At 52.6% G+C, this 18,965-nt stretch overlaps 1 protein-coding gene across 7 annotated transcripts in view; it reads right to left on the reverse strand.

The window, feature by feature from the left end:
- The window catches only part of CNTFR (ciliary neurotrophic factor receptor), a 38,630-nt gene that overhangs the window by 18,592 nt on the left and 1,073 nt on the right, over window positions 1–18,965 (reverse strand). For 3 of the 7 annotated variants that reach the window (XM_045467816.1, XM_045467819.1, XM_045467817.1), the window contains one exon: window positions 11,517–11,626. The exons of the other annotated variants lie outside the window; for them this stretch is intronic. The gene's annotated coding sequence lies outside the window, so the exon portion shown is untranslated. Of the gene's footprint in view, window positions 1–11,516; window positions 11,627–18,965 lie in introns of those variants that run through there. 7 annotated transcript variants of the gene reach the window in all.

Here is an 18,965-nt window from a genome sequence, read left to right on the forward strand (position 1 = left end):
GTAATGTTTGAACTTAACACGAGGTCTATACTTCTCCAAGTTGCCTTGAATGGAAGGCCCCCTGCTGTGCTCCTGAGGAGAAAGCCTGAAACCTGGATGGTTAGAAGCCCCTCATATCTGCACCCCCCCCCCACTTCCCCATGAGCCTTGCCACTGGGCTCTGTGATGTTCACGGCACCAGGGTACCAAGGTCAGATGTGGCTTTTGCTTTAGTGTACAGTGACCAGGAGAGAAAGGGTATTTCACATATAAGTCCTTGTTGGGGGACCCAGCCCATCCTTTACCCCAGACATGTGCCCCAGGAGCCTGAGACCCTCAGCCCAGCAGATGTGCATCAGTGTTTACACACACCTACATAGGTACACAAAGCACGGTGAGGATATGTCCCCACAAGTCAGGATGGTTCCAGTGGCCCCCTAATCTGTTATCCTGCTTCATGGGATGGATCCAACTGCACCCCAGTCTACCCCAGCACACAATCATACCTGAGGGCAGGGAAATAACTATTCCCTACAGAAAAAGCCTCAAATATGACCCTTTTACCCTAGTGTGAGGAGACAGGGGGACTGTCAACCAAACAGAAGCAGAGATCTAGAAGAGGAATACTGCCAGACACTCAACCAGGGTGAGTGGTACTGTCAGAAATATAGCCTGAAATACAGCCAAGACACTGGGCAGAGAAACTGCCCAAAACAACCAGACAGAATCCCAGAGAAACAGCACACACAGTTGGAGATATACTAAAGACACTGTGTGAGGCACAATCAGATAAAACCAGAGAAACGGGTAGCTATAACCAGATAACCAGGCAGAGACATGGTCAGAGACTAACTGACATACAACCAAAGGATCCACCAGAAATACTGTAAAATGCTCGGCACATGCAAGCAAATGTACCACCAGAGAAAGAGCAAGAAACACAGGCAGAGAAACCATCAGCGACATAGCAAGAGAGCTAGAGACACTGTCAGAAACCATGCCAGAGAAACTGCCTGACACACAAGCAGAGAAATACCAGAGAAACTGATAGACACAAACAGGCATACACCCAAAAATACAGCTAGTGAGAGAGCCAGAGACATAGCCAGATGCTCAGTCAGGAAGTATCCACACCACTAAAAACACTGCCAGGGACACTCAGACACACAGACACACTGCCAGACACAGCCAGAGACACTGTCAGAAATACTGCCAGACAAACAGCCAGACATACAGCCAGAGAACTGCCAGAGAAACTGCAAACAGAGCTACAGCAGGGAGGAGACAAATGTGAGTGTCAGCCTGTAGCAGCGGGTGGGAGAACTGGAGAGAATCTGACTTCCGGGGGCTCCTTTATGGGAGAGGGTTCCTGCCTGCCTGTTGCTACACTAACCCCTCACCAGGTGAGTCCCCACATCTGCACCTGGTTGTCCTCCAGCCACAGCCACAGGTGCTCTGTCTGACTGCTCCTCCCTGGCACAGCTTGTCTCTCTAGGCCCTGGGTGGCTTTGGCTACCCCTCCCACATCAGTGACTCCCAGGGCCTTAGCTACCACTTGGTCTGACTCCTCTTGATCCTCAGCCACTCCCCTATCTTCAACTATTCCTCAGGCCTAGAAGGTTAAGACAATGGCCAAAGTCACAGTCAGCAAGCAGTGGGGCCAGGAAATGAACCCAGGAACTGTATGAATTCAGAAGGACCTAAGGAGCAAAGGAGAGGGAGAGAGAGAGGCAAGAGGTTGGAGGCCTACCTAGTTCTCCACCTCAATCACTGCAGGTAGCCCTCAGATAGTCCCCCCCAGCACCTCTGCCATCTGTCCATGTCTTTCTCCACACAGCCAGGAAAATACTCTACCTTAGTTCCAGGCCCCACTGCCTACCACATGGGAGCAGGAATCAGGGCATGCGGAGGCAGAGGGGACCAAGGTTAGATCACAGGATGAAAGAAGAGGGACAGGGTGGCCCTCTGCTCCCAGCTCCTTCCTGGTCCCAGTTGGGAGTGCAGGGGAAAGGAGACAGCCTGGCATGAGTGTGCATGTATACAAGCATGCATGTATGCATGCACATGCAAACACACACACACACACACACACACACACACACACACACACACACTCAGGCCCCCTCAGGGGGAGGGGTGGCTTCTTCATCAAAGTCGCCTCCATCAGCCCGATGAGTTACTGTAAGGGCCGGGCCCTGGGCCAACGGGGCTGCAGCCATGGGAGACGGGCGCTGCTGAGAGCAAGTGCTGCAGAGAGTGGGGGATGGGGTACCAAGACAGACACTGCATGGCTGGGGGCACCCAGAAAAGAGAAAGACCCAGGGAGGGGGGAGCACAGAGACAGGGAAAGAGGGAAGCCATTAGCCAAGACCCAGGGGACAAGAAGATACCAAGATAGGGAGAAAGGGAAGAAGAGACCCGGGAAGAGAGATAGAGACCACAGGGGTTGGGGCAGGGATTCAAGGGCAGAGGAAGGGATAGACCCAGAAAGGGTCTCTGTGTCTACCCTAGAGCATCTCCCTAAGCCCATCCATCTCCCCCAGTGCAAAAGGAGGATAGTGTCCTTGCAGCGTTCCTGGGGGCTATAGGGTTTCTTTCTCCCTGGAGATATAAGAGTGTAGCTCTCAGGGAATTAGGGTAGACCAAAACCCCACCCTATCCCACCCCATCTCTGCCCCTGCAGATCCAAAAAGTCCCAAACCAATTTCATTTCCCCCTTCCCTCAAAGTCCCAACTGGGTCCATTCCCAGTTAAGGAAGTTGAGGCCAGAGGCATGCAGACTATAACCTCCGCCCTGCCCTAGCTCACCTCAGGCCACCCATTCCAGGGCAAAGAGCCTCTTTCCCAAGAATTTTCCAAGTCCACACCCCATGGCTTTGGGATAGATCTGGAGGATAAATCCCATAAAGCTTCAGATAAGGGCTATGCAAACTGGCTGAGGCTCTCGGTAGACCCCTCCAGGGGGCCAGCCTGGCTTCCAGCCAGCCCCAGCCCCACCATGAGGAGGCAACAGAGGGCACTCCACTAACAAGAAAGGAGGCCAGTACCTAGCAACCCAAACCCTGTTAGCACAAGGAGCCCAGAACCTCTCCTGACATAGAATCTCATAGTGTCATCGTTATACACACATAGGTGACACATCAAGAGACAAATCCTGGGCCCCAATTTACTGTCACTGTCCCACTGTGACACAAAGACACCATTACACAATGATAACAACACCCAGTGAACAGGGCACATTTCCATAGTTGACAATAACATATAGGGGTGTTGATAGTCTCTATAGTGACAATAATGCAGTGAATGACAGTCACATACCATGACACCAACAAATGGGGCAATGATACCTGTTGACACTGACACAATCACAGTGACAGTAATCTCAGAATCAAAGATGCAATGAGACTGACAGTCACATAGAGTAGCAATGATGGTGTGTCCACAGTAACACAAGGATGTTGACAGTCAGACTCAGTAACATGGACAGTCATACAGGATAACACCAGCTCACAGTAATATTGGCACCATGGAGGCTGACAGTCACTAGCAGTGACACAGACAGACACAATGACAGACTCCCGATTAGGGAGCAACCTCAATTTCTCAGTTTGAGTCAGGCTTACGAGGGGCCCAAGACCCCTCTTGTCAGCTCCAGCAAACTTCCAGGTGCCCCGTGCCCCCCACCTTCATCCCCTGCCCAGCTAAAGGCAGAACCTGAGGGAGGGGAGGTATGAATTTGGAGAGCTCCTATTTATCCCTGCAGAAGGTTACACAAGCCCAACCCTCAGGAAACCCTGCTACATCCAGGGTTGAACTGAGGGGTTCTGAGCATCACTGGCTGGGGCCCAGCTCTAAACGTGAGTATTGACGTGCAACAATATGTTCTGAGCTTCAAGGCATTAGTTGGTGTGGGTATGCTGAGGTCAGGTAGGCTCAATCTGGTCTGAACAATGAACGAGTAGGGAGGGCCCATGTGGTACTCCCCAAAATTAAAATCCAACCAAAGTCACTGGCCTGGACTACCCTTGCAGGGACTTACAGCAGGGTGAGTTCAGGAACATGCATATCTGCTGGGGGGCATCTGACCCATGGCATAGCCAAGGTGACATCTCCACAGCTTCTAGTCCCCCTAGGCAACCCCAGACTCCAGAATCCTTCAGTGTGAGGGAAAAGACACTTTGTCCTAGGGCCTCGTCCCCCTCCTCTCTCCCGACAGCAGTTGTAGAGGACCCATCCTGAGAAGAGGCAAGAACACAGGACAGGACACAGCATGGTCTGACTTAAAAGCTTAGAGAGCTCTAGAGGCCTCAGACCTGCAGAAGAATTAGGGTAGAGCAAGGAAAAGAGACACCTTTATTTGGAGGTAGAGAGAGAAAATGAGAGAGCAGTGGCAGTAACAGGGACAAGGATGTGGTGGGCAAGGAGGAGCAGCACTGGCCGAAGGGGAGCCTGGGAGAGACAGTCAGGGCTGGCTGGAAGCTCCAAGAAGGGGAGGAGGGGCTAAGGCCGAGAGGCCCCCAGATCCCACCAGGCCTAGACAGCCTGGACAGCGTGGGCGGTGGGGGCGGGAGCAGAGGCCTGAGCAGTCCAGAGGGTGTGTGTGGGGGGGTTAAAGGCCGAGGAGGGAGGCCTGGCCCCTGGCAGCTGGCCCGGCAAACCCCCTACTGGGGAAGGGGCGGGCCTGGGTCAGGGGCCAGCTTCTGGGACTGGGGCTGGCTGGCCACTGGGCAGGCTCCCACTCTCTGTGGCGTCTCTACCTTCTATCTCTGAGTCTCTTGTCTCTGGCTTTCTCTCTGAATCCAGACTTGGCCCTCCTCTCAGCTACTAGTGCCCCCATCCCGAGGGGCATAGGAGCCATGCCTGGGTTCAGGATTCAAGCCTTATCTCCTCCTGGGCTATCACATCCCCACTCACTCTAGGGTCAAGCCCCAGTACTCAGGGGAAAGGACCCCACCTAAACATAGGCTCCCATCTTCCTCCGTAGAAGGGGGCAGAAGTTGAACACCAGTGGGAGGGGGGCCAGGAGGGAGGCAGAGGGAGCAGTCCCCTAGCTCCAGCCTCTGGCTGAGGTTGTGGAAAAGGAGCGGCCCAATGTGAGTGAGTTGGGGGGGGGGGGTGGGTATCCGCACCTGCTGTTGTGACCTCCACAGCCAGAGATGGGGGCCTGGGGCGGGGGGGACAAGATTCCAATGGATTTTGGCAGCAGCCAGGGCTCTGAGTGTTCAAACCCCCCACCTCCAGCCTCTTGCACCATGGGGACCCTGAGATCAGCATGTGCGTGCCCTGCTGCACGTGTGTACAGGCGTGTTGTGGGGGGAACCTGCGGCCTTCCCATGATGGGCCTGGCTGGGCAGCAGGGAGGTATCCTGGAGAGGTGGGAATCTGAATCCCACCAGCCCATGCCCACATGTAGAGCCCTACTCAGGGCCCTGCATGCTGCCTGGTGACCTGGCATGGGCTTGTATATGCATATATACGCAGGCTTGGGCTTAAGCAGCCCTCTATGTGCAAAAGGTCTTGGCTTTCTCCCTCAAAGGTCATCTGGTCCAATCCCCTTCCCATCAAATGGAGAACAGGAAGGGGCAAGTAAGTGTGTATCTTCCCTTTGGGCACATGGTCTCTGGACAACTTCAAAGAACCTGGGGCACAAGCACCAAATTCCCCATCCTCCTAGCCTTAGTCCAGAATCTCTTCTGGCTTCTAGGAGAATCAGGAGGACCCCGCTACCTAGAAAAGGGCCATGTACCAGTCAGGTTAAGTCTGCAGGGAGTGGGGGGTTGCTCTTCTTGATGAGACAGACAGCTGCAGCAGGAGGTTAGATAGCTGGAAGAACTCCCATTCATTGGTGGGGGATGGGCAGAGCAATGACAGTGGAGGGGAGCATCCCAGCTGATGAGGCAGGGCAGGAAAGGGGCTGCAAGGCCTTCCATGGAAACAGAAGGACGGACAGAATAGTTTTCCAGACTTGGGAGCTGGGACAAAGACCTATCTGCCTTAGCATCTCTCACTACACCCCATCCCTGGCCCCATCACTGCTATGGTGCAGACACACCCTCTAATATATACACAGAGGCCTATGCTTGCAAGCTTGTGCACACACACACACACACACACATACACACACACATACATACACACGGGTGGGGTGGGGGGCAGGGGAGACATTGCATGTGAAGCATTGGTTTCTAACAAAAAGAACTGAAAATGGTCTTTCTGACAGAGCTAGAATGGAGTAGGGGGAACAGAAACTTCGCCTGTCTTCATGTAACAATGTCCTGTTCTCCCTGCCCCCCTAACACACACACACACTGCACACACTACTTCTGAGGAAGCTTCTGGTCTGCTGGGCAAAAGCAAGCCATCCTTCCTCCCCCTTACTCCCTCCTCACAGTGGGGAAGCCAGAGCAATCTGTTCCTGATGGGTAAACACAGGCATGAGTACGTGCGCACACATGCTCACAAACACACCAGCAATTCAGGGTCACATGGCACCCAGTGCTCACTTCTCCCCGAGATGAAGCACACCCTGGGGACTCTCACTACCACCTGGCAGAGCTCCCTGAAGTCCTCCCTACCTTTATATACACACAGCCAGAGCTTCACAGACACACGCAGGCAGCCTCTCCCAGACACTGGCACCCATAGTTCACCATCGTGACTACACATCTTGGCCCTCCCACGTGGACGCCCACTGCCACAGCTTCACACACACTGTGCATGCACACACGTATTACAGTCACAGTCATACACACAGACTCACACACGCTCACTCAAAACAGGCACAGTCTCACATATGGATGCCATCACACATTCAGAACAGTCTATCTTCCACACAGATATCATCGCACCTCCAGAAACTCAGAGTCCCCCAGTCACCTTCAGCCTCTCATGCTCCCACATCCAGCAGTGAGAAATACAAAGATACACACAGAATAGCTACTCCATGCTGGGTCCTTGGATTGCCCGGGCTGCACTTGGGGGTAGGGTGCTAAAGCTCAGGGTACCCTAAGGAAGAAGGAAAAGGGAGGAGGAACTTTGTTCATCCCCCAAAAGCAAATAAATATCTGATAACTTCCTAGGTGGCTCCTTCCTCCCCTGACCCTGCTTTCCCAGATCCCGGAATAAGAGGAGATCCAGGCCAGACAGACAGGGTAAGGTAAGGATCTAGGCCAGACACCCCTGGGTGAAGAGATGGTGGCACTGGTAGCAAGAGCCAGAAAACCCCAGAAATAAGCTCACTCCCCAGACCCCTCCTGCCTCCCCTTAGCACCCCCTCTTCTCCAGGATGAGGATCAGCAACAGTTCTCAACCTAGCCACCTGCTGTATGATCCCAGTCCTCTTCAAAACCTCTCTGTGCCCATAACTATTTATAGTGCACCTGAGTGTCAGGCCTGGCTGCAAGAGGCAAGGTAAGGAGAAGGAGATACGGCTCAGACCTCAACCTCCAGCCCCTGCCAAAGCCCTGTCATCACTGTTAGGCCCAAAGAGAGATGGGGACAGCACTGGCCAAGCAAGTGCTCTTCTAACTAACCATTGAGGACAAGAATTGTAAAGTGTCCTTGGACCCTGCAGCCCTGCCCCCCATCACAAGAGAGGACGCTGTGTCGCTGTCCAGGCAGAATGGAATCCAAGCTGTGCTGGCCAGGCCCCAACCTGGGAACAACTGGCATTGCTGTTGACATCCTTACCACTTGCCACTCCAGGTGTAGCTTGGGCCCTAACACCCTATCATAAAGGGAGCATGGTAGGGCTCCATGGAAGCCAGGTAGGGAAGCAAACATCAGACAGGAGGATGTAAGGAAACCAGGTAGGGCAATCCCATAAAGCCCAGGTGATAGGGACTTAAGGAAAATAGAAAAGTAGACAGTGGGAACAAAAGAAATCAGGCAGAAGGGTCTAGGAAAACCAGGTGACAGAGCCCAAAAGACCATAGGCTGTGGGGACCAAATGAAACTAGGCAGCGGGGACTATAGTTTGCTAGGAGGTGGGAACAAATGAAGCCAGGCAAGAGGCCCACAGGATGTGAGAAAAGAACGATATCAAGAGCTCATCCCCTCTGTAGATGTCACCCCCACACCCTGCCTGGACCTCTTTCTCTGTAGCCCCCTTCCCACCCAGGTTGTGGTCCCCTCCCCCAGGCCAGTGGAAACAGCTAGAGCCCCCTCCTCTCTCAGAAGCCTGGGCCGGTTTCAGCCAATGGGCCCCAGCCCCATCCCTGGGACCTCAGGAAGTCCCAGTCCCTCCCACCGGCTGTAGAAGCAGAGGGGCTGTTGGGGAAGGGGGTGGGGGGGGGAGAAAGAGAAGAGAGACAGCTTGGCAGGGGGAGCGCGCCGAGCAGCCGCGGGGGGCGGGGGCCGAGAAAGGAGCGGGAAGCTCCGAGGCGGGCTGGCGGGCGGCGCCGGCGGGGGTGTCTCAGCGGCGGCAGTGGGGGTGACAAGTTCTCCGGCCCTGCGGCCGCGCGGCCACTGACCTGGGTCCCCGCGCAGGCGCCCCGTCGGTGCCTCCGGCGCTCCTTGGGTCCACCCCGCAGCCCGCGGGCATCGGGCGCCCGGGGCTGGGGCCCAGGAGGCCCCGGCCGGCCCGGGGGACAGGAGCCCCCCGCAACACCGCGACTCCGGACGGGCGGGCGGGCTAGGGGCCGGCCCGAGCTGTGAGTGAGCGAGCGAGCGAGCGAGGCGGCGAGCGGGCCGGGAGGAGGGGAGGAAGGAGCGCGCCACGAGCGAGGCGAGCTAGCAGAGGGAGCGAGTGAGGGACGGCAGGCAGTGAGGTCATCCTTTGAATCTAATTGTCTGAGTCAGGAGGAGATGTGGCACTTGATGCTGGGGGAGGGAGGGGGAAGGGACCCTCTGCTCTGAGCAGCGGCCCCTCCTTACACCCAGGGCCGCCCGGGCCTCCCTTCCCCCGTCCAGGGCGAAGTTGCCTCAGGCCAACTCCGGCGGACCCCAGCCTGTCTCAGGGTTGACTGACCTCTGTAGCCAGGGGAAATCAATAAGCTGTGAGATGTGGGACCCAGTCCCACATCACCCCCCAGAGAGTGGCCACCTTCCTACTCTCTGGGGGTGATGGCGACCCCCACCCAGGCCCAGGTCAAGGTTCCTAAATTTCTAAGGGTAATGGTAGGTGCCCAACCCACCTCCAGGTCACATTCCTGCCCTTTGAGGATAAAGGGGAAACTTCAGCCAGTCTTCCAAGTTACCTTCTGCACTTTAGGAGCATGGAGCCCCCAATTCTATTCCCTAAGTTACTTCTTGCTCTGGGAATATTAGGGAATCTGGACATTGAACCCCAGCTCACCTTCCGACCCTCTGAGAATAATACTGCAATGCCACCCAATCTTCCAGTTACTGCACTTTGGGGGCATAAGGACCTCCAATTGACCCCAAAGGTCTCCCTATTCTACATGCCCAACTTTTTAAGAGAGGCAAAGACCCAGGCTAGATTCCCAGGGTCCCCTAGGGGCTGGGCTGCCCAAGGAACCAGGCTACTCCGTGGTGGGGGGGTGAAGGGGGACAAGATGGGCCTTGGATCTGTTAGGTATGCACACCCATGCATGCACATATGACCACATGTGCACATGTGTAAACACACAGGGGGTGCGCACCAGGCAGCTGGGGATGCTCACACCAAGGGCCACACACCCCTCCCCTCACCCCCTGGGGGGAGGGGTGATAAATATTTAAGGGGCTTTTAGCTCAGAAGGGGCTGAAGCTGGGGGAGGGAGGGGGATCCACGATGCCTGATTAATGGGGTTACGGGCTTGGATCAATCCATCCGCCCGCTGCTCCCTGCTCCCTCCCCCCTCCTCCTCCCTCCCTCGGCCTAATGCGCTTTATCAGGAGACGCTTTTCTGACTTGGCAGCGTCGGGTGTTTTAAATAGACCCATTTAGAGCAGGGGTTGGGGGAGAAGGGGGGAAGGGAGACAGAGATTGAGACAGGCTGGGAGACAGAGATGATTCAGGAGAGAGACAAGCCCTGGAAGAGAAACTGGGAGAGGAGAGACAAAAGGAGATGCAGAGACATGGAGATAAGAGACTGAGGATGAGATTCCCAGGGAGGCTGATACGGGAGGGGGTAATGGGAGGCCAAGGGGAAGCTGGGGGGTTGCAGAGCAGAAACAAACAAAAAAAGAGACAGAGAGAGAGAGAGAATGAGAGAGAGAGGAAAGGAACCACCAGCAGCGGAGAGAAACCCGGAGAGAGGCTCTCTGCAAGGGCTGAGTGCTAGCCTGGGAGACAGCAGATATCTTTATTTCCAAAAACAGTTTTTCATCCACTTTGTTAAATTAAAAAGCTGTTTTTAAAGTGATGCTGGAGGTGCTGTGGAGGGAGGGTGGACAGAACTGCCAAGTCTTCCCTCCCAGCCTCCTCTTTGGGCCCCCACAGAAGCTGCCTAACCCTTAACTAACCCCAGGGGTGTTCTCTAGCTCCCCTGCTCTCTGTGATCCTCTGGGATCTCTAGAGACACAGTCAGGGCATCAGAGCTACTGTTCATTGGCAGGAAGTCCTTCCTGCTGTCTGGCCTCAGTTCCTCCTGCTGCAGGAGCCCAGTCTCTTGCCCAACCACTAGCCTTCTCTTCTCCAGCCCCTGTTCCAACTCAATACGGTGATCCCAATTGTGGGGGGGTGGGATTATGTGCTCATAGAAGTAGCTCACTTTACCATCAAATCATGAGACTCCTCCCAGGTGTGCCCCCTATAAATATTTATTATCTATTGTTGTGTAAATCCGAATTTCTATCAGATACCCTACCCTGTATCCTTAGGTCCTTTGGGAACAGTGGATTGGAAGCTTAACTCTCTACAGCTTTCTGGAGCCTCCCTCCTCTTCAGAACCCCACCTCCATTTTAAGTCCCTTTTATGGCCATGTGTCAGCATGGGATACCCCACCCCACCCTCAAAAACATCCCAGTCCTAGTTCTGAAGGGTCAATCAGTCCCTTACTCCTGGGCCGGGAAAATGGCCAGTCTGTTTGGGAGCTGAGATGAAAAGCCGGCTGGCCTTTGTGGGCCTCTGGCGGGTTTTGGACAATAGGCCCTTCCGTTCCGCTCCAGCGCCTCAATTCCTTGGACGCCCCCACCCTGGGCTGCCAATCGGGGGCCTTGGCTGGCCTTAATGAAAGGCAGGGAGAGTCAAGCCCAGCCCCATGGCTGGCCCCAGAAGATTTTGGAATTTCCGACCCCCATCCCATCTACTCCAAGCCCAGCTGCTTCCCCAATCAAGCCAGAGAGATGCTTTGGGGGCAGAGAGGGAGCCTGACAATGAGACAGAAATATACTCCCACATCCAGGATTCAGCACTCTAAGTACAGAACCCAGTTTTCTGACCTGGCTTCGCCCTTGCCTGTGTGACTGCGGGTAAGTCCCTTCCCCTTCGTGGGCCCATCATAGGGGCATGAAAAGCCTCAGAAGGAAGAACAGAGGAAGAGAAGGAAGGGATCTCAGGCCCTCCTTCACACACATCCCCAAACCTATAGCCCCACTGCATCAGCCTGATACCCAGAGACAGACCTGCCTCATGTGGGTCCCCAGCACATACCTCTTCACCACTGGCCGTACACTGAGCACATCAATGTCCTCCTTCTCCAGACCAACTCTTTCCAAGACTTCCAAAACCAAGGGGATGGGATGATGTGACAAGGCTGGATTCTAGAAGGGCAAAGGGCACAAATCAGAGGTCACAGAGGACCCACAGGCCTTAGTCCAACTAAGAACTCATTCCATACAATGCCTCTCAGAGAAGGGGAGACTGAGGCAGGCAGCAGGTAAGTGTCTAGAAAAGGGAAAGTTTTTTTTTTAATGTTTATTTATTTTTGATAGAGACAGACAGAGTGTGAGCAGGGAAGGGACCAAGAGAGACAGAGGAGACACAGAATCCGAAGCTGGCTCCAGGCTCTGGGCTGTCGGCACATAGGCCGATGCAGGGCTCAAACTCATGAACTGAGAGATCATGGCCTGAGCTGAAATCGGAGGCTTAACCAACTGAGCCACCCAGGTGCCCCTAGAAAAGGGAAAGTTGAGAATAGTCCAGACTCCCTCCAGCACCCCATGTTGACTTCAGATGCTAAACCACAGGGACAAAGGGAAGCCACAAGTGGCCTAACATCACATACAGATACATACTCATATCCACAAACAATCCAAAGTCCCCAGACAACCAATTCACAGGCACAAGTACCTCCACATCACACACTTTTTCACACGCAACCAGCAGGGCAAAAACACCCACCATCATACTATCCTCTTCTCATCACCACTACGATTTATTGAGAATCTGTTATATGCCAGGAACTGTGTCAAGCACTTTATATGCATTATCTCATTTAATCCTCATGACTTCTCCATGAGGTAGGTTCTATTATTATTCCCATTTGACAGTTGAAAAAACAAGGTTCAGGGAAGTTAAGTAACTTGCCTCAGACCATATAGCTGATCAGTTCCAGTGCACAGATTTGAGTCCAAGTCTAGCTCCAAAGCCTTTGTGCTCTACTGGTTTGCCTCTGCAGTTTTCTCTCTTGCCTGCACAATGCCTTTCCCAGTAATAGTAAGAGCTAACACTTGTTCAGAGTTCTTAATGAGTCAGGTATCATGATAAGTGCTTAACATACATTTTGTACTGAATCATCAAAACAACTTTAGAGTTAACCCTGTTTCCATTTTACAGATGAGGAAACAGAGGCTCAGAGAACAAAAGCACCTTGCCCAAAATCCCACAAATGGTAGCTGATAAGGAAGCCAGCTTTGTATTCAGAGCTGTCTTGAAAGCCACTATTGCTTCAATGGGCTCCAGTCACTCAACAGAAGAGATCCTCAGGATCCAACTTCCCCTCCCCCGCTAAAAAATAGGTCCCAGATGTGTTTGCCAAAGGCATGGTCAGGTGCCTAAACACATACCCATGAGAAAGGGTCATCCATGTCATCCAACCCTGACCAAAGACGCAACCAGACAAAGATGGCCACAAACTAAAATAAGGTGTTAGAGACAGGGTGGCTGGTGATAATAGATACAGACATACCAAGAGATGGGCAAACAGAGGGAGACAGAGAGGTTAGAGACAAGAGACACACATCAGGCCAGAGACTAACAGACATTTGGGAAAAGAGACAATAGAGGGAGGGGCGCCTGGGTGGCGCAGTCGGTTAAGCGTCCGACTTCAGCCAGGTCACGATCTCGCGGTCCGTGGGTTCGAGCCCCGCGTCGGGCTCTGGGCTGATGGCTCAGAACCTGGAGCCTGTTTCCGAGTCTGTGTCTCCTTCTCTCTCTGCCCTTCCCCCGTTCATGCTCTGTCTCTCTCTGTCCCAAAAATAAATAAACGTTGAAAAAATAAAAAAAATAAAAAATAAAAAAAGAGACAACAGAGGGAGAGGAAGATACAGGCAGACATGAAAAAACACAAATAAGTACCAACATCAAAAGACACAGACACACATAAGGAGCCTTCTAGGGGCGCCTGACTGCCTTGGTCAGTAGAGCATGCGACTCTTCATCTTGGAGTTGTGAGTTCGAGCCCCATGTTGGGTGTAAAGATTACTTTAAAAAAGAGGGGGGGGGGCTCCAAACTTCACAAGAAAAAAATTGTGTAAGCAAACAAGGCTCAGGCTGTGCGTGGCTTGTGCGTATGTGTGCGTGCACATGTGTTGGGGGTGCATGCAGAGTCTGTATCGCTACGCACATTACACCAGCTGTTCCAGCAATTTCATCTGATTAATAATAAATGCCCCGTAATTACAGCTGCTCCCCCAGCCCTCTTTCCTGTTTTTTGTCAGCTGCCAGGCCAGCCCCTTATGGACCCCACGGCCCTCTCCATCCTCACCTGCTGCCTTCTAGTAGGCTGAGAGGATACAACCTGATGGAGGAGGCCAGACTCCCATTCTGAGGAGGGAATACCCATCTATCTTAGATTAATGCCCTCTACCTCCAAGTAAAAGACCATCTCCCTTAGGTCTCACTCGGTACTCTCCCCTATCCTAGGTATAACCTGTGACTCCTAACATGGCCTAGGGGCCCAAGTCTAGGCCTAGGCAAAGTCTAGGTCTAGGCAAAGAGATAAACTACAAACACCCCTTGTCCACCCTTTATCACTCACTGGTTGAAAGAAGTCTCCATTCACAAACTTCCCCTAGCTTTGGAACCCCATAGACTCAAAGGAGGAAGGAACTAGTTCAGCGGCCCCCACCACATCATTCCAAACCAGAATCTCTGCCTACTTGTGTATCCTCCTGCTTTGGACACTGGGTGGCTCCGCCTCCATTCCTGAGCGCCCCCCCCCCCCCCCAGGTCCACCTCCTTCCAGGCCTCCCACCCTAGCTCTCCAAGGCAGCTCTATCAGAATCAGCTGCGGGTTTGTGCTGATCTGTTTCTAATCGCTGGGGCCTGGTTCACGCTTGCCCCCCCCCCCCCCCAATATTGATTCCATTATTTGGAGAATCATTGACGTCAGGGAGCTGGATGGGTGCCAAAACCGCCTTCTCTCCGGGCCTGGGCCAGGGCCCAGCCCCCCCCCCCCCCCATCCTGTGATTTCACAGAGGGGCCCAGAAAGGTCAGCTTACAGGCCAAGGTCACACGGCATCTGCCCTCAGAGGCCAGGCTTTTCTTACCTTTTTGGAACCACTGTGCAGCATCCATCTCCAGGGAAGAGGGGATACACAGATGCCTGGGGGGTCAGAAGTGAGGTGGGGGCCTATAAAAGGGGGTGTACAAGAACCCCACTGGGACTCAGGCTGCAAGAAAGGGCTCTAGGAGGTAGGGGTGGGGGCAGTGGCTCAGAAAAGGCTACTTAAGGAAGACTTTTTTTTCTTTGCCACATACTTATTTTGGAATATCTTGAAGCTGGACTTGAAATGGTTACGACTGACTACCTAATTTATACATCTGATATCAGATGTATCTTCAAACTCCCCGGGAAGTAAATTCTCTACAGTGTAAAATAACAGACTACCCTAAATGTTGCCATAATTTGAAGAACTCGCACCACTAGTTTTATAAATCTTTGTCCCATATACAACAGAAGCTCTGTCTCTCATGCATCTCCTGCCCATGCTGCCTCAGTTTTCCTATACTCTGCTAGTCTCTTCTGGCTCTGTGTCTGTCTTATCAAGATGCAGCCACTGCTACACTAGCCCACACGAGCAACTCCTAGGCTCTGGCTGGACAGGGTATTTTTAGGACCTGAACCCCGTGTTCTCAGACAGACATTAATAACCAATACAGACAGTCTGTGGTGCCCACAGCAGCTAAACAACCTCAGAGCCTAGCCTCAGCAGCTCAGAGATGGGGTCTATTGCCTTAGCTAGAGTCCAAGAAACCAACCTAGAGAGATCAAGGGACACGCTCACAACCACATGAGAAAAGGACTTACCCACCTTCTGAAAAATCCTGAAGCTGAGAGGACAGAAGTGACCTCTGACCTCTGCCACAGAATCAGTCATCCCCACCTCCACCCCAGTCGCCCTTAGTCCCACCCTTTTCAAGGAATAAGCTGCCTATCCTCTGCACCCCTTCCCTGAGTGCAAGGAGATCCTTCCTTTAAGTCTAGACTACAAATCATTCAGGCGCCTTTCAAGTCAAATAGGGGTAATACAACAGACACTGCTCTGTCTCAAGCCACAAACCCCAGAGAATCCCCTCTCCCACTCAACAATTCATTCCTCAACATTTATTGAGCACCTAATCCGTGTCAGGTACTGTGCTGGCAGTTGAGGATATGGTCCTGCCCGCATGGAGCACTCAGTCTGATGAGAGAGAAAAAGATGCATCACCCTCTTACCAAGGAGTGTTCCAGGTCTGTGCCAGGGGCAGGGTACAGCAGTGAGCAGAGAGACCCAGTCCCCGGGTCCCACAGAGCTCACAGGCAATTACTACGTAACTTTGCTGAGTTTTGTGAGGGGAAATTATAGTGTATAGTGTGGCATACTGACCATCCCAGGTCTGGAAAAACTCCTTCAGGATTGAGGACTCTTCCAATCCTAAACTCCAGGAGCTCTTGCCCTGACCAGATGTCATCATTATAGTCTAGCCTCAGTTCCTTCCACTGTAGCTGTAGCCCCAGCTTCCCAGAGCTAGTTCTGCAAGAAGCAGGGTCTAACTCTTCCCCACATCTGCCCTAGCTCCCCCTTCCACCTCTTGGCCCCCAGAGTTCCTGGCTCTGGTGACCCCCAACCCAGCATGACTCTGTGCTTTGGAGGCTCCCTTTGCCCTCTACAGAGGTAAAGGGGAGTGATGACCTCAGCACCTTCAGCCCACAGGGACCACTGGCCTCCCCAGCCTCTCCCCACAGGAAGCTGGAGCCTGGGTGGGTGTGGTCACCCAGGGCCACAGTTTACACAACTCTCCTCACCCTATGGTGGGACTGGAGGAGGGGTCAGCTCTCTTCTCAGCCTTCTTGCTCTCTGGGCACCCCCCCAACCAGGCACACATGGTCCCCCCCCATCTGCATTTCAAAGAAAATCTGCTCCATATGTTTCCATTCATTTACACTTCAACTCACCATGGGGGGGCAGAGACCAGAATGCCAGTCCTTCAAGCCCCCACCCCCCAGAGGGGGATGGGGAGCATGTGTCCCCTTCAGGGACAGGGAGCTGATAGAGCTGAGCCATCTGAGCCTGAGGGCCAGATCTGTACTGCTGTCGGGGTGCCCATGGGGTGATTATGCACCTCAGGCAGCCCTAACTTGCTGGCCTCCACAGCAGGAAGATATGTAAGCCCAGCAGTGTCTCCAAGGCAGGTGGAGTCCCAGCATAGTTTACAACCTAACCCAACCCTCCCCCACAGGGTTACTGCTTTTCTGGGGAGTACAGTAGAGATCGCTGGTCATACCATAGAGACAAGGTTAAGAGCTCCATAGACACTCCAGGAGACATTGTGAGATATAACATAACTTGGCCTCTATCCTTCTCCAGCCAGGGCAGAGGAAATACGAGGGTGGATTTCAGTCCAGTCTCCTCCTTTGGCTACCTTCTCACCACAGATCCAGGCTACCATCTCCCTTAGAATCAGAGATTCAATACCCTGGAAAGGTCAAAGGAGCCAGAGGTCTACCGTCTCACCAAGTCAATCTTGACACTCCTCCCATACTAAGGATGACTGGGATGGGAGAAACGTCTTGGGAAGACACGAGTCTTTTTTCCCCACACCGATTCCCTTACTACAGAAGGGGTACCCAAAACTATTTAAGGGGGATATGTTTTCACATGGGGACTCTAAGAGTACATAATCACTCCTGTGCCAAAAAGCCACTCAGATCGTCCTACCAATAGCCTTAGTCTCCTTGCAGAAAGAAAGGCAAAAAGGTTTAACTGGGTGAGTGCTTCCCACAACCCTCTCCATCAGTCCACAACCCAAGTGAGTGACACTCCCAAATATGTATCCTCTCTCCTTTCCACCTTTGGAGGGGACATGTCTTGTGGCAGTTGCTGTTCCTTACCCAACTGCCCTGTTCTACACCATAAACCAAAGAAAGCATGGGTGTATTTGACTATGAGTTCACCACAACCCTAGTTTGGGTTTGAATGTGAGCCCCAGGATGGAAGCATAACTGGGTGTGATTCCAAGTGTGAATCCCAGGGCCCCCATGTGAATATATAAAAGTGTAGTGTGAGTCTAAGCCCCAAGACAGAAGTGAGTTTAATGTAATCACCAGAGGGGCGCCTGGGTGGCGCAGTCGGTTAAGCGTCCGACTTCAACCAGGTCACGATCTTGCACTCCGTGAGTTCGAGCCCTGCGTCGGGCTCTGGGCTGATGGCTCAGAGCCTGGAGCCTGTTTCCGATTCTGTGGCTCCCTCTCTCTCTGCCCCTCCCCCGTTCATGCTCTGTCTCTCTCTGTCCCAAAAATAAATAAACGTTGAAAAAAAAATTAAAAAAAAAATAATGTAATCACCAGAGATGCTAGTCTTGAGTGTGAACACTGAACACTGGGTCCCTGAGTGATCCCAGGATGGAAGTGAGAATCTTGCTAGTGTGAATCTCAGTGTGAGCTCCAAGGTAAAAGGATGAGTCTATGAACCTCAGTGTCTTGTGTGAATCTTGAGTTCAAATATGAGCCCGAGGTTCCCCATGAGAATCTGAGTGTGAGCCCTTAGTCTTCATGTGACTCCAGCTATAAGCCCCAGAATGTAAGTGTGAATCCAAAATGGAAGTCCAGGGTCTTAGTGTGAATCCAGATGTGAACTCTAGGACCCCAGTGAGATTCTGAGCATGGGCTCTAGGTATCAGTGTAAGTCTATGAGCCTCAGAACAGGAATGAGAATAGAAGTGTCAGCATGAGTCCCAACGTGAGTCTGATGTAACCCTACAACTGAAGTGTACAGTTGGATATGAGCCCCAGAATTTAAGTGTGAATCTGAGTGTATGCCTATATGCATTTAAGCGTCCCAGTGTGAATCTGCCTATGAATTCTAAAGAAGCCCCAGGAAGTCTTGAATGTGTAGTTTAAATTCCTAGTTTTTGTCTAAGGTTCAGAGTCCCTTGGAGTATTAACCCTGACGGAATGTGAATCTTAGCTCCATGTCACCAATCCTGACCAGGAACCCCAAGAACCAATCCAGGGGATTTGTGTGGTTTTGACAGTAGAGAGAAAGGCATAGTTTATTGAGACACATAGGCCCTCCACCCCCAAGCCCTGGCTAGCCCTGCAGCCATAGGAATATTCAATTGTTCAAGTCACATTCCTACACAAGCAATGGTACACCATCACACCCAGAGTTAGAACACAAAAATACACTGTTTCAGACGCCCTGGACATACAGCAATTGTCAATGCAAACACACACCCAGCATTTCAAATTCCCACCTCAATGATTACAGCCGCATGAACACCCCCAGTGACACAGACACAAACATACCAAGTATTACAAGCAAAACAACTAGCGTTACAGACCCATTCCCACAGTGGCATGCAGACACACACCTAGTGTTGCAGACAAGCTGCCAGCCACACAGACACACACAGACACTAATCAAAGAGAGAGCCTAGACAGAAAGAGAAAGAAA

This window comes from Leopardus geoffroyi, chromosome D4 (genome assembly GCF_018350155.1).
Source record: "Leopardus geoffroyi isolate Oge1 chromosome D4, O.geoffroyi_Oge1_pat1.0, whole genome shotgun sequence".
In the NCBI taxonomy this organism is placed as follows: Eukaryota; Metazoa; Chordata; class Mammalia; order Carnivora; family Felidae; genus Leopardus; species Leopardus geoffroyi.